We start from the raw sequence: 14,010 nt of genomic DNA, 5'->3' as shown, positions 1-14,010 counted from the left end.
GTCGATGAACAACTATCCTAGACATGATATGATTAAATGTGGCAATCAACCAAGAATAAATATTTGGAGGAATCCAAATATTTATAATGGTTAAAAACAAGCAATGTATAAACATTATCCATAAGTAACATTAAGAAGTACTCTTATATCAAGATCCAACACAATACTAGGAAGAAAATAAACAATACAATAATATGGCACGTATCATACAAGGCATGTGAATAAAGAATCATAAAGAGATCTTAACTAAAACCACAAGCATCAAACATACAAGTGATCATGAGAAGTTACTAAAGTAGTACATGCTCTTTAAGTAAGAAAGAACAGATATCCAATGACTACTAGTAACAAGATTACCCACACATGCTTAAACAACAGAGCAAACTATGCGCGTTAAGCATATGAGGAAGGCACAACTCAACTAACATGAAAGGTAAAATATCTTGAACATGAGATGGACTGTTGAAACAACTATAACACATGGTAGTATAATAAGACATGAAACATCACTTGCATGAAAGATGTCTAGGCATATAACAATGCAACGACTAGATATATACCCATAAGCATGCAATATCATTACATAACGTACCCGCTATGCTACATATATAATACACTCATAATAACAGCACAACTTAGTTGATATACGCTAACCAAACATCAAGCATGCCGTTAGCACACAACATTATCATGCTAGTTGTGCCTTAGAAGCACAAGGGATAAATCATACTAAGCAAGTAAACATCAAGGCCATTACATCAATGAAATCAAGCAATGAAATAACAAAGCAAGAATAACAGAAATGTCATGCATTTGTTATATAGTACAACTTACACTTGCACCAACATAGGATAGTCAACTAGTCATGATTCGATACACGATTGCTATATCCACACTATGCAATCTAGTTATACAATCGAACATCATGACATGGTATTGACCAAGCAAGAGGAATCATTCACTACTAGCATGTATCTCTACCAAGCAAAGACTAACCATTTGCGTGATCATAAAGTATAAACAAGCGAGGATATAAGACATGCATGGGAAACATTCAATAAAGAATGCATTCTACCTTAAGAAATTGCAAACATGGCATGGTAATAAACTAAGAAAAATAAACACACATTATAGTTGCCATGATGTAAGAAACTAAGTTATATGCAACATGAATAAATTCTAAATATGAGAATACAAATACGACCATGACATAAATCATCAAACCATGCAATCTTGCATGTCTACAAAATAAGAGGAACCACTTGGCAACCATGAGCTATGCAACAACTACCATATACTAGTTCCCAATAGTAAAGCATTTCATTTGACGTCTAGCATAAAGAAACTTTGCAACAATACGTACAAAAAAAATATAAACACCCATGGTAGACATGGCAATGATTTCGAACAAATAAAACAACATGTGACATGGATGGAAATGAATATGTAAACTAGTTCTAAGATATCTCCATGCTAAGCAAAAATTAAAATAATCAAGACATCAAGTAATTCATGATTCAGTGAACAAAGCATAGCCTAGATTAATCCTATGGAATTATAAGCATGGGGAACATTCAACACAAATTGTATGCATGCATAAGATAGTGCTACATGCTACGCAAAAATATCACATGAGACAACGTCCAAGTATATAATAAATAAATAAAAGAAATACTTATAATAAATCCATTCAATCGCATCTAACTCCTAGAATTTATAGAAAAATTAGGAGCGACTCCTAGGCATATAACGAACATACAAATATCATACTAACATAAAAGTTCACCGATCAACTACTATGTGTGTTAATAAATCAAAAGAACTAATGTGAAACAAAAGTGTAACACACTACTATAATTAGGCATGCTTTATATACAAGAAACCATAGAAAACTATATTAAAATCTATCGATATGTCTAACACAAGACAATAACAATACAAACAAAATATTATCTACTTGCGACAACAAAACTATAATCGGTAAACAAATAAATCTATAAGTCATTTGTCATATGCAAAAATTATGAGACCAATAGGATGCACCCTAGGCATACCGCAAACATATAAACAATAATATATCAATACAAATTTAATCGATGAACAAACCCCATTTTATCTTGGGGAAGAACGACTTTAACAAAATTTATACTAAAAATCCTATTGACGAGACTAGCGATCTAACTCTGCCATGGGGCTACTATCAGCATGGGAAACAAATCATATATTGCACAAGATCATCCGAGGAACTAAAAAAAATACGCCAACATGTAGATGGCTTCTGTTCATGCATCGACGCGAGCAACAGTATAGATAGGATGAAAGATGTTATCTACATGATACAGTAGACGATGACGAGTACATGTGCAAAAGGAATTTGATAGAGGCTCACCGAGATTGATGGAAGGGTGCGACGAACTTGATGAACAGTATACGCGGACATGCGGAATTCTTTGTGTGTGGTCGACGGAACGCGGTCTTTCTTCTCTGAATGGATCCATGGTGAGGAGGGGAATTTCCTGGTGCAAGGGAATGGATGGAGGTGCTCTGAGTTGCCGGAAACGACCACTCGTGTCCATGGAGCAGCAGCACTTCGTGGATGAATTTGGGAAGAACAGAGAAGGGGATGGCAGGAGGTGGAAGGGGATTGTAAGAGGAGGTGGAGGCGCACATGAAGATGTCTTCAGTTTGTGGAAACTGAGGGGAGTTAAAAGGAGGAGGCAGGAGATGAAGTGCTCAAGATGTTGCGATTTGGTCTCTGTGAGCGTACAGAGGAGTGGAGAAGACGCGTTCGCTCGTGGGAGAGATGGACCAGTTTATTTATCTACAGATTTGGAAACAGTAGCAATTATAGGAGTTGGAGGAGGGGTCGTTTCCCTTCTTCTGTACCTGTGGGTGGTCCTTCCTCTCTTCTTGGTGGATGTGAACGTACAGAGGAAAGAGAGGAGCCCTTCGCTCGTTGTCAAAATGGGCCAGTTTGGCCAGCCCATGAGGAAGAAGTGAGGAAAAAAAAGAGAGAGAGCATTGACCCATTTGGTGAAAAAAATAGAGAGAGAAGAGACACACACATTGAGCCTAGGGAACTATCTACATAATGTGTGTGAGAGAGAAATTATTTTCCTATAGGGAAGTCTAGAAATGAATAACACTCAATAAAAAGCAAATGAACTTCAACAAAATATTCCAAGAAGAAGCATAGGCGCTTAATTTACTATGTTGAAGACAACAAAAATAAACCAACTAAAATAGAAGAACAAACTTAAATTAAATTTAAGTTCACATTAGGTCAAATTGAATCCTCCAAAATATAAAAGTCCAATTTATGCTTTGTTAACAAATAAAACAGAACGAAATTTTCTCGCCCTGATTTTTGGAAAACTTTTTGTTCTTAAACATTCCGAGAATCGGGATGTTACACTATCCCTAGAAAACTTTATGATGAGTGGGAACCTACTATAAAAATTAAAATAAAAGATCATGAATGAGATGCTTTGTGTGATTTGGGTGCTAGTGGTTCCACGATTCCAAAACCTTATGTGATATGATTGGTTTTCATGAATTTGATGATTGCTCTTTAAACTTGCACCTTGCGGTTTCCACAATTAAGAAACCTATGGGAAGGATTACGATGTTCTTATTGTTGCAAATAGGAATTATGTGCCCGTAGATTTTATCATTCTTGATATTGATTGCAATCTTTTGTGTCCTATTATTCTTAGTAGGCCACGATTGGTGCAATTATTGATATGAAGGAATGAAATATTAGATTCCAATTTCCGTTAAGGAAAGGCATGGAACACTTTCCTAGAAATAAAATTAAATTACCTTATGAATCTATCATGCTAGCCACTTATGAATTGAATGCCAAAAATGGCAATACTTAGATCTATTCTCCCTTTTATGCCTAGCTAGGGGTGTTAAACGATAGCGCTTGCTGGGATGCAACCCAATTTTATTTTTGTTCCTTGATTTTTGTTACTGTTTAGTAATAAATAATTAATCTAGCTTCTGGTTAGATGTGGTTTTATACTTTAATTAGTGTTTGTGCCAAATAGAACCTATAGGATCATCTTGGGTGAAAGCTAAGTTGATTCTGCTGAAAAACAGAAACTTTGCGCTCACGAGAAAAAAATCAATAAATCACAGAAACGTGATTTTGAGTTGATTCATTTTGCAGTAGATCAATAGGAAAATTACCTACGACTTACTATTTTGGTAGTATTTGTAAGGTTCCATAAGTATTCTAAAGTTACAGATTGTTACAGACCGTTCTGTTTTTGACAGATTGTGTTTTTCGTGTGTTGTTTGCTTATTTTGATGAATCTATGGCTAGTATCGGGGGATATGAACCATAGAGAAGTTGGAATACAGTAGGTTTAACACCAATATAAATAAATAATGAGTTCATTACAGTACCTTAAGTGGTGGTTTTACTTTCTTGCACTAACGGAGCTTATGAGATTTCCTGTTGAGTTTTGTGTTGTGAAGTTTTCAAGTTTTGGGTAAAGATTTGATGGACTATGGAATAAGGAGTGGAAAAAGCCTAAGATTTTGGATGCCCATGGCACCCCAAGATATTCAAGGACAACCAAAAGCCTAAGCTTGGGGATGCCCTGGAAGGCATCCCCTCATTCGTCCTCATCTATCGGAAACTTTACTTGGAGCTATATTTTTATTTACCACATGATACGTGTTTTGATTGGAGCATCTTGTATGATATGAGTCTTTGCTTTTTACTTTACCACAATCATCCTTGCTGTACACACCTTTTGGGAGAGACACACATGATTCGGAATTTATTAGAATACTCTATGTGCTTCACTTATGTCTTTTGAGCTATGCAGTTTTGCTCTAGTACTTCACTTATATCTTTTTAGAGCATGGTGGTGATTCTATTTTATAGAAATTATTGATCTCTCATGCTTCACTTATATTATTTTGAGAGTCTTTTAAAACAGCATGGTATTTGCTATGGTTATAAAATTGGTCCTAGAATGGTGGGCATCCAAGTTGGGTATAATAAAAACTATCATAGGAAGTGAATTGAATACTATGATCAACTTGATGCTTGATAATTGTTTTCAGATATAAAGGTGGTAATATTAGAGACATGCTAGTGGAGTAATTGTGAATTTGAGGAATACTTGTGTTGAAGTTTGTGATTCCGTAGCATGCACGTATGGTGAACCGTTATGTGATGAAGTTGGTGCATGATTTATTTTTTGATTGTCTTCCTTATGAGTGGCGGTCGGGGACGAGCGATGGTCTTTTCCTACCAATTTGTCCCCCTAGGAGAATGCGCGTAGTAATTTGTTTCAATAACTTGTAGATTTTTGCAATAAGTATATGAGTTCTTATGACTAATGTTGAGTCCATGGATTATACGCACTCTCACCCTTCAATTATTGCTAGCCACTCTTATGCCGCACAATTTCCGCTGGTACCATACACCCACCATTTACCTTCCTCAAAACAGCCACCATACCTACCTATCACTAGTAGAAAAAGGGTCAAATGTGAAGCACAATAGTGCCGATTTGAATTTCAGCCGGCACTAATGTGTACATTAGTACCGTTTCGTGGCGGCGATCAATAGCACCGGTTCGTGGCGAACCTTTAGTACCGGTACATGCCACGAACCGGTACTAAAGAGGCTGTGTCAGCCTGCTGTCAGGCTATGGCCCCACCATCACCATTTAGTGCCGGTTCGTACCACGAACCGGTACTAATGAGGTTATGGCAAGCTGTTTTTAGTCCCACCTCGCTCCCCTAACAAGCCTTTTACCACCTTAAATATGTTATTTCTCAAACTATCACAAGCACTTGGTCTTCATTGAACTCTATGTGTAGAATTTGTGGCCGCAATATGAGTCTTCATTGGTTTATAAATCGTTGATGACTCATATTGACAATTCAGATTGTACACACAAAGATCATTGATGATCAAAGTATTTTTGATGTTATAAGATCATATTGACAATTTAGACTGTAAAGAAATATAAGATCGTGATCTAAATGCTCTTATATTTTTTGCGTTCAGTATGCACCAACTGCTAGGCGGGAGGAGTTGTTTAGTACCGGTTCGTGGCGAACCTTTAGCACCGGTTTGTGCCACGAACTGGTACTAATAAGGTTGTGTCAGGTAAGGCTGGGGCCCCAGGAGCACCTTTAGTACCGGTTCATGGATGAACCAGTACTACAGTTTCTTAGTAAGCTGTTTTTTAGTCCCACCTCGCGAAGAGAGAGGGACTAGGAGCGGTTTATAAGCCCTGAGTGTACGTTGAAGAAGAGGCTCAATGCTCACGTTGCTTAGCTTCAAGCCTTCAGGAATATGGTAGACTGCACGGAGCTATGCGCAGTGCAGTTTACACTATTCCGAAAGGCTTGAAGCAAATTAACGAGCATTGCACCTCTTTTTTATTTTTAATAACTTATTACAACTCCGGACAAACTAATTGCACGTCGGCATTTCTTTTTTTTTAAACTTTGGTTATAAGTCCAGACTTTGACCATCAAGTTTTGCAGAAAAGAAAAAATAGCAGAAAAAAAAAACTATAGCTGAAAAGAAAAAAACTATATAAAATGACCGTGAAATTGAAAATCACTACAAAATGAACTCTGAAAATGTTGAATTTTGGCAAACTAGATGAAAAACTACTCAGAAATAAATAGAAGAAAATAAATATAACAGAAAAGAAAAAACTATACAAAAAACTACGCAGAAATAAATAGAAAAAAATAAAGAAGAAAAGAAAAAAACTATAAAAAATTGGGGCGCTGCCCTGTGGGCCTGCTAGGCCACGGGCGTGCAATTACATGCCTTAAAGGCCCAGCAGACTCACAGGGCAGCGTGCAGAATTTTGGCCCACAAGCCTGCTATATAGAGGAGTTCAAAGAGGGAGCCGCGGCTGGGTTTATAAACCAGTGCGGCTGCCCTTCGCCCGGCGAGGTGGGACTAAACTTTGGGGTGGCAGCGCGAGGGCTTTAGTACCGGTTGGTGGCTCCAACCGGTACTAAAGATCACCCTTTAGTACCGGTTGGATCCACCAACCGGTACTAAAGGCCTGCTCTTCCCGCCTCTTGGCCTGGCCAAAGTTGGCCTTTAGTACCGGTTGGTGGCTCCAACCGGTACTAAAGGCCCATCCTATATATAGCACTTACGAAAATTTCAGTTACATCTCCCCACTTTCGTCTCCAACCTCTCGACATCGCCGTGCGCCGCTCGATCCCGTCGTCGCCGCCCGTCGCCCGTCGTACGTCGTCGTCGTCGCTGTCCCCGCCGCCGCCCGTCGTCGTCGTCGTCTCGCGCCGCCGCCCCGAACGCCGCCGCCGTCCGTCGTCGTCGGCGCGGTCCCGTACGTCTCTCGCACCCGCGCGCCGGCGCCCCCGCCCCGTACGCCGCTGCCCCCGCCCCGTACGCCGGCGCCCCCACTCGTACGTACGGGGCGGCGGCGTACGGGGCGGCGTACACACACATACACACATACACACACTACACACATACACACACACACACACACACACACACACACACACACACACACAATTTTTACTTATTTTCTGTTTTCTGTTTTCTGTTTTTTAGAAAATTTAATTAGATATTAATTAGCTAGGTGTGTGATATTTGAACTAGTTGAATAATTAATATAACTAGTTTATTTTTAGTAAGAAAATTGTCGAACTAGTTTATTTAGGTATATATGAGATTTGAACTAGTTGAATAATTAATATAACTAGTTTATTTTTAGTAAGAAAATTGTCGTATCTGAGATTTGATTATGTAATTAAAATATTATTTGTTAATGAGTTTTTCTGTTTATTTAATGTTTTTATATATTTTGAGTTTATATAAATATATAGTAATGTCAATTGTTAGAGATGAATATAGTTAGATATATATTTGAATTGGCTATATATTAATTAATGTTTGATAGTAATAAGTGTTTAATGTTTCACCTAAGTGGGATTAGAACTAGTTTATTTTTAGTAAATGCTTAGTTGAACTAATTGAATTAATATAACTAGTTTATTTTTAGTAAATGCTTAGTTGAACTAATTGAATTAATATAACTAGTTTATTTTTAGTAAATGCTTAGTTGAGTTAATAGAAGTAGTTGAATTAATTGAATTAGTAAGTGTTTAATGTTTCGCCTAATATGAACATAGGAAATGTTGTCTGACAATGGAAAAAATTTCGGTATGTGCACATACTGTGAAGACGAGCGCGGCCAGTGCGACAGAAATTTCCTTGTTGATGGTAGGCGATTCACCATCAAGCTGGATGAGACTTTCGAATTCGATACAGTAAGTCACAACGACAAGTCTGTTTTCGTAATTAAGAATGACTTATATATGCTTTATTTGCCTGACTTATAATTTTTAATTTTCACTATTCTACTAGCGCATCCCATGCCATGCAAGAATTTTTGTCTTGAATAAGATAGGTTTCAAAGATATGGAAACTATGGAGGTAAAGAGAGCTTACCTGAAAACTGAGCATGATGGTTATACTTTCAACGTGAAAGTATACAATGCACACACGTACACTTATTTTGAATGCAAAACTTGGCAAGCACTATGCAAGGCTTATGCATTTGAGCCTGGTATGGTTATCACCTTTGATATTCGTCCGGAAGATGATATTGAAGGTAATAGAGACATATGGGTCGATGTGCAGACGCCTCCAGTTCTACCATTATCTGAGTTCTTCTCAAATATATTTTTGTCTTTGATATTGCTTATTTCAAAAATAACTGACAACTAATTTCTATTGACAGCTTATCTCCATTCAACCAAACATGTCCGGCGCTTGGTAGACAGGACCTTCTATTGTCCCGGAGCTGAACTAAACTGCGAGGAGATAAGTCATTATGTTTCATGGCTTGAGGATCTTCATACTGTCAAGACAAATTTTTTTCCTGCACTTGGAAATGTTAGTACTCAAAACGTGCGACCAATAGTGATGGTATTGAACTACGGTCACATCTATTTAGGAACGATGGTAAGATATTTACTATTTGTCCTCAGTGCATATTTTGCGTACATATTTTTTTGGCTAAACTTTCATTGCTAAGTATATTAATTAAGTACTATACGATGTTTTTCAACAGGGACTCCCGATGACAGTTGTGCCTCAGGGGATCGAGACTAAAGGTCAGATGTCAATTGTTACCTTAAGGCCAAGATATCCTGCAGTGCACATGAATGCATTCAGCATTTCTAGAAGCGATGAACGCTTAATAGTGAAAGCTTGGAGGAAAATTGTTAATGATCGCAGAGAAGTACTAGGGGGCAGCAATGAGAAGTGCGGCCCATGATTAGGAGACAGGTTCATCGGCATGCTCCAGTATGATCAATCAAGAGAGCTATACATGTTTTATGCTATTTTACCAGAGAGAGAGTAGCTAGCAGGAGTGATTTAACTAGTTCTTCATGCTGCTCTTAATTAGTACTTGTCCTTTCATGTCCGTGTTCTTCGTTTGAACTTACGTGATTTGCTTTTGTGGTGTTATATATGAACGCTTATAATATCATGACAATCATGTTGAACTCGATGATTGGTTCTACTAGAAATTCTATTTATATATATATATATATATATATATATATATGCATAACGTTTACAATGTGTAGTATCGTAAAGTACCAGCAAACGAAAAAGAATTAAAATGGAAACAAAAAATTAAATGAAAAAGAAATCATAAAACTAAAAAACCCCAAATCTTATAGTACCGGTTGGTGTTACCAACCGGTACTAAAGGGCTCCAAGCCCCCGGAGCTGGCTCGTGCCACGTGGTTGCCCTTTAGCACCGGTTCGTGCTGAACCGGTACTAAAGGGGGGGGGCCTTTAGGGACCACACTTTAGTGTCGGTTATGGAACCGGCACTAAAGGGCCTTACGAACCGGTGCTATTGCCCGGTTCTGCACTAGTGTATTATGGCATTTCCATAGCCATTCTGAGATATATTGCCATGCAACTTTCCACCGTTCTGTTTATTATGACACGCTCCATCATTGTCATATTGCTTTTTGCATGATCATGTAGTTGACATTATATTTGTGCTAAAGCCACCTTGATAATTCTTTCATACATGTCACTATTGATTCATTGCATATCCCGGTACACCGCCGAAGGCATCTACATAGAGTCATATTTTGTTCTAAGTATTGAGTTGTAATTCTTAAGTTGTAAGTAAATAAAAGTGTGATGATATTCATTAGGAAGGTATGGTGCACTCATATGGAATAACTTTGGGGTTTATGGAGTTTGGATGCACAAGCAGTATTCCCGCTTAGTACAAGTGAAGGCTAGCAAAAGAATGGGAACCGACCAACTGAGAGAGCGATAACAGTCATGAGCATGCATTAAAATTAATCAACACCGAGTGCAAGCATGAGTAGGATATAATCCACCATGAACATAAATATCGTGAAGGCTATGTTGATTTTTGCTTCAACTACATGCATGAACATGTGCCAAGTCGTGTCACTCAATTCATTCAAAGGAGGATACCATCTCATCATACCACATCACAATCATTTTAATAGCATGCATGTTGGCATGCAAGGTAAACCATTATAACTCATAGCTAATTAAGCATGGCATAAGTAACCATAATCTCCAAATGTTGTTGCAAATATGTCTACTTCATAATAGGCTGAATCAGGAAGGATGAACTCATCATATTTACAAAAACAAGAGAGGTCGAGTTCATACCAGCTTTTCTCATCTCAATCAGTCCATCATATATCGTCATCATTGCCTTTCACTTGCACGACCGAACAGTGTGTATAATAATAATAGTGCACGTGCATTGGACTACGCTGGAATCTGCAAACATTCAATTCAAGAGAGAAGATGAAGTAATATGGGCTCTTGGTTAAATAAACAATCATGCATGTGAGAACCACTAGACATTTTCATTATGGTCTTCTACTCTTGACCCCCAAAAGAAAGAAAAGAAATAAAGCTATTTACACGGGAAAGCTCCCAACAAGCAAAAGAAGAACAAGAAATCTTTTTGGGTTTTCATTTAATTATTACTACTACAGGCATGGAAATTAAACTAACTAATTTTTTTTGGATTTTCTTAAGGTTTATCAAACACACAAGAAGAAAACTAGAAAAAGAATTTAAACTAGCATGGGTAGTACGATGAAAGAGTATGAGCACCGACAACTAGAATAGTGTGTGGACATGAATGTAAAGTCGGTGGGAAATATGTACTCCCCCAAGCTTAGGCTTTTGGCCTAAGTTGGTCTATGGCCATGGGTAGCCTGACTGATATCCGTAGTTGTAACTAGGGTCGTACTGAGATGCAGCAGTCATTGCCTCCTCGGCTGTAGCCTGACGGCGGGCTGCTTCCGCCCTCCTCTCGTATTCATTTGCTTCCTCCCTGGTGACAACATATCTTCGTTTTGCCTGAAAATCAAAAAGGGTAGGAGCAGGGAGAGTAACATGGACAACACGACGTCTGTCAATGATTAGTCGATATTGGAGGAATTGGTCATTCCTCTCAAGAAAATGATGACTAAGCATGGCATTATGATCTAAATAAGTGGGAAGCAACTCCGTATCATTTTCATGTATAGGTATCTCAGGATAATTAGCCACATGGTTGCATAAATTCCTCCGAAAAAATCTCCAGCTAAACCATTATGATGCAACCTACGTCCAACAGTTGCCCCCAAGTTGTATTGTTTATCACCTAATACAGCACTCTTGTGAACACAAAGATCAGGGACACACATGTGACATGCTTCATCTTTACCATTAATACATCTACCAATGAAGAGAGCAAAATAATGTATAGAAGGAAAATGAATGCTCCCTGTGGTAGCTTGTGCTATGTCCCTAGATTCTCCCATAGTTATATTAGCAAGAAAATCTTTATATTCAGATTTACTAGGTTCATTAACACTTCCCCACTGCGGGAGTTTGCAAGCAGTAATAAAATCTTCTAGGTCCATGGTATATAATTTATCATAAATATCAAACAGGACACTTTGAGAATTGTGTGAAGATGTAAATTTAAACCTTCTAACAAGTGAATCAGTCAAATATCGGTATTATGGGGACTTATCTTGCATGAATGCCTCAAGGTCGGCATTACGCACATATGCATTAAATTCATCCTTGATACCCGCTGCAACCATAAACGGCTCCGATGGCCATTCACAAGGCCGCACATCCGCTTCCCTTGGTGGTTTGTCGTCGAACTCACGTATCGTAAGCCGGGGTCCTTTCTTCTTTGAAGAACCACCTTTGTACATTTTCCTGAACATATTTCTTTTTCTGCAATATTTCTAAAAAAATTAGTAACTTCAAAATAAAAGTAAATCAAACTTAATATAACTAATAGCAACCACTCCCATAAGTGCCTAGAGCCTATATCATGCATTAGAATTACTTGAGACTTCATAAATTTGACATGCAAGCTCAAGAACAGGGTCACCTATGCATCAAAAATTTGCAATGAATAAAGCACTAGAACAAAAACTAATTGGACCAATGGAGGATTCACATACCAAGCAACAATCTCCCAAAGCAGTTTTGTGAATGGAGCTTTGAGCAAGGAGATCGAAAATCGCAGCAAAGTGAGCTGGAACTCGTGCTTGAGCTGGATGATGATTTTTTTGGGAGGAAGAAGAAGTGTGTGGGTGCAGGAATAAGTGGAGGGGGTCCACCTTGGGCCCACGAGATAGGGGGCGCGCCCAGGGAGAGGGGGCGCGCCCTCCACCCTCGTGGCCAGGTGCTTGACCTCCCCTGCAGTATTCTCAATGCCTAAAATCTTCAAATATTCCACAAAAAATCATACTAAATTTGCAGGGCAATTGGAGCACTTTTATTTTTGGGATATTTTTTATTGCATGGGTAATTCAGAAAACAGACAAAATAATTTATTTCTACTTTATTTATTCTAAGTAATAGAAAGTAAAGAGAAGGTATAGAAGGTTGTGCCTTCTAGTTTCATCCATCTCATGATCATCAAAAGGAATCCACTAACAAGGTTGATCAAGAATTTTTAACAAACTCATTCCAAATCACATAAAACTGAAGAAATTTCGAAGTGACACTAGGTTACCTCAACGGGGATATGAACATCCCCAATAATAAGAATATCATACTTTTTCTTTTCAGTGGGGAGAGGAAATTCAAAACCTCCAAATATAATTGATGGAATTTTCCCAATAGAATTTATGCTGTGAACGTGAGGTTGTTTCCTCGGAAAATGTACCGTGTGCTCATTTCCATTAACATGAAAGGTGACATTGCCTTTGTTGCAATCAATAATAGCACCTGCAGTATTTAAGAAGGGTCTACCAAGGATGATCGACATATTGTCGTCCTCAGGCATATCAAGAATGACGAAGTCTGTTAAGATAGTAACGTTTGCAATAACAAAAGGCACGTCCTCACAAATGCCGACAGGTATGGCAGTTGATTTGTCAGCCATTTGCAAGGATATCTCAGTAGGTGTCAACTTACTTAATTCAAGTCTACGGTACAAGGAAAGAGGCATAACACTAACACCAGCTCCTAAATCACATAAGGCAATTTTAACATAATTTCTTTTGATGGAGCATGGTATAGTGGGTACTCCGGGATCACCAAGTTTCTTTGGTATTCCACCCTTAAAGGTATAGTTGGCAAGCATGGTGGATATTTCAGTTTCAGGTATTTTCATTTTATAAGTAATGATATCTTTCATGTATTTAGCATAAGGGTTTGTTTTAAGCATATCAGTTAAGCGCATATGTAAGAAAATAGGTCTACTCATTTCAGCAAAGCGCTCAAAGTCCTCATCATCCTTTGTCTTGGATGGTTTAGGTGGGAAGGGCATGGGTTTCTGAACCCAGGGTTCTCTTTCCCTACCATGTTTCCTAGCAACAAGATCTCTTTTATTGTAACATTGATTTCTTGATTGTGGGTTATCAAAATCAACAGCAGGTTCAATTTCTATATCATTGTTATTACTAGGTTGAGCATCTACATGAACATCATTATTAGCA

Source organism: Triticum aestivum, chromosome 3B (genome assembly GCF_018294505.1).
Source record: "Triticum aestivum cultivar Chinese Spring chromosome 3B, IWGSC CS RefSeq v2.1, whole genome shotgun sequence".
Taxonomy (NCBI): domain Eukaryota; kingdom Viridiplantae; phylum Streptophyta; class Magnoliopsida; order Poales; family Poaceae; genus Triticum; species Triticum aestivum.
Note: the sequence above shows the minus strand (reverse complement) of the source record.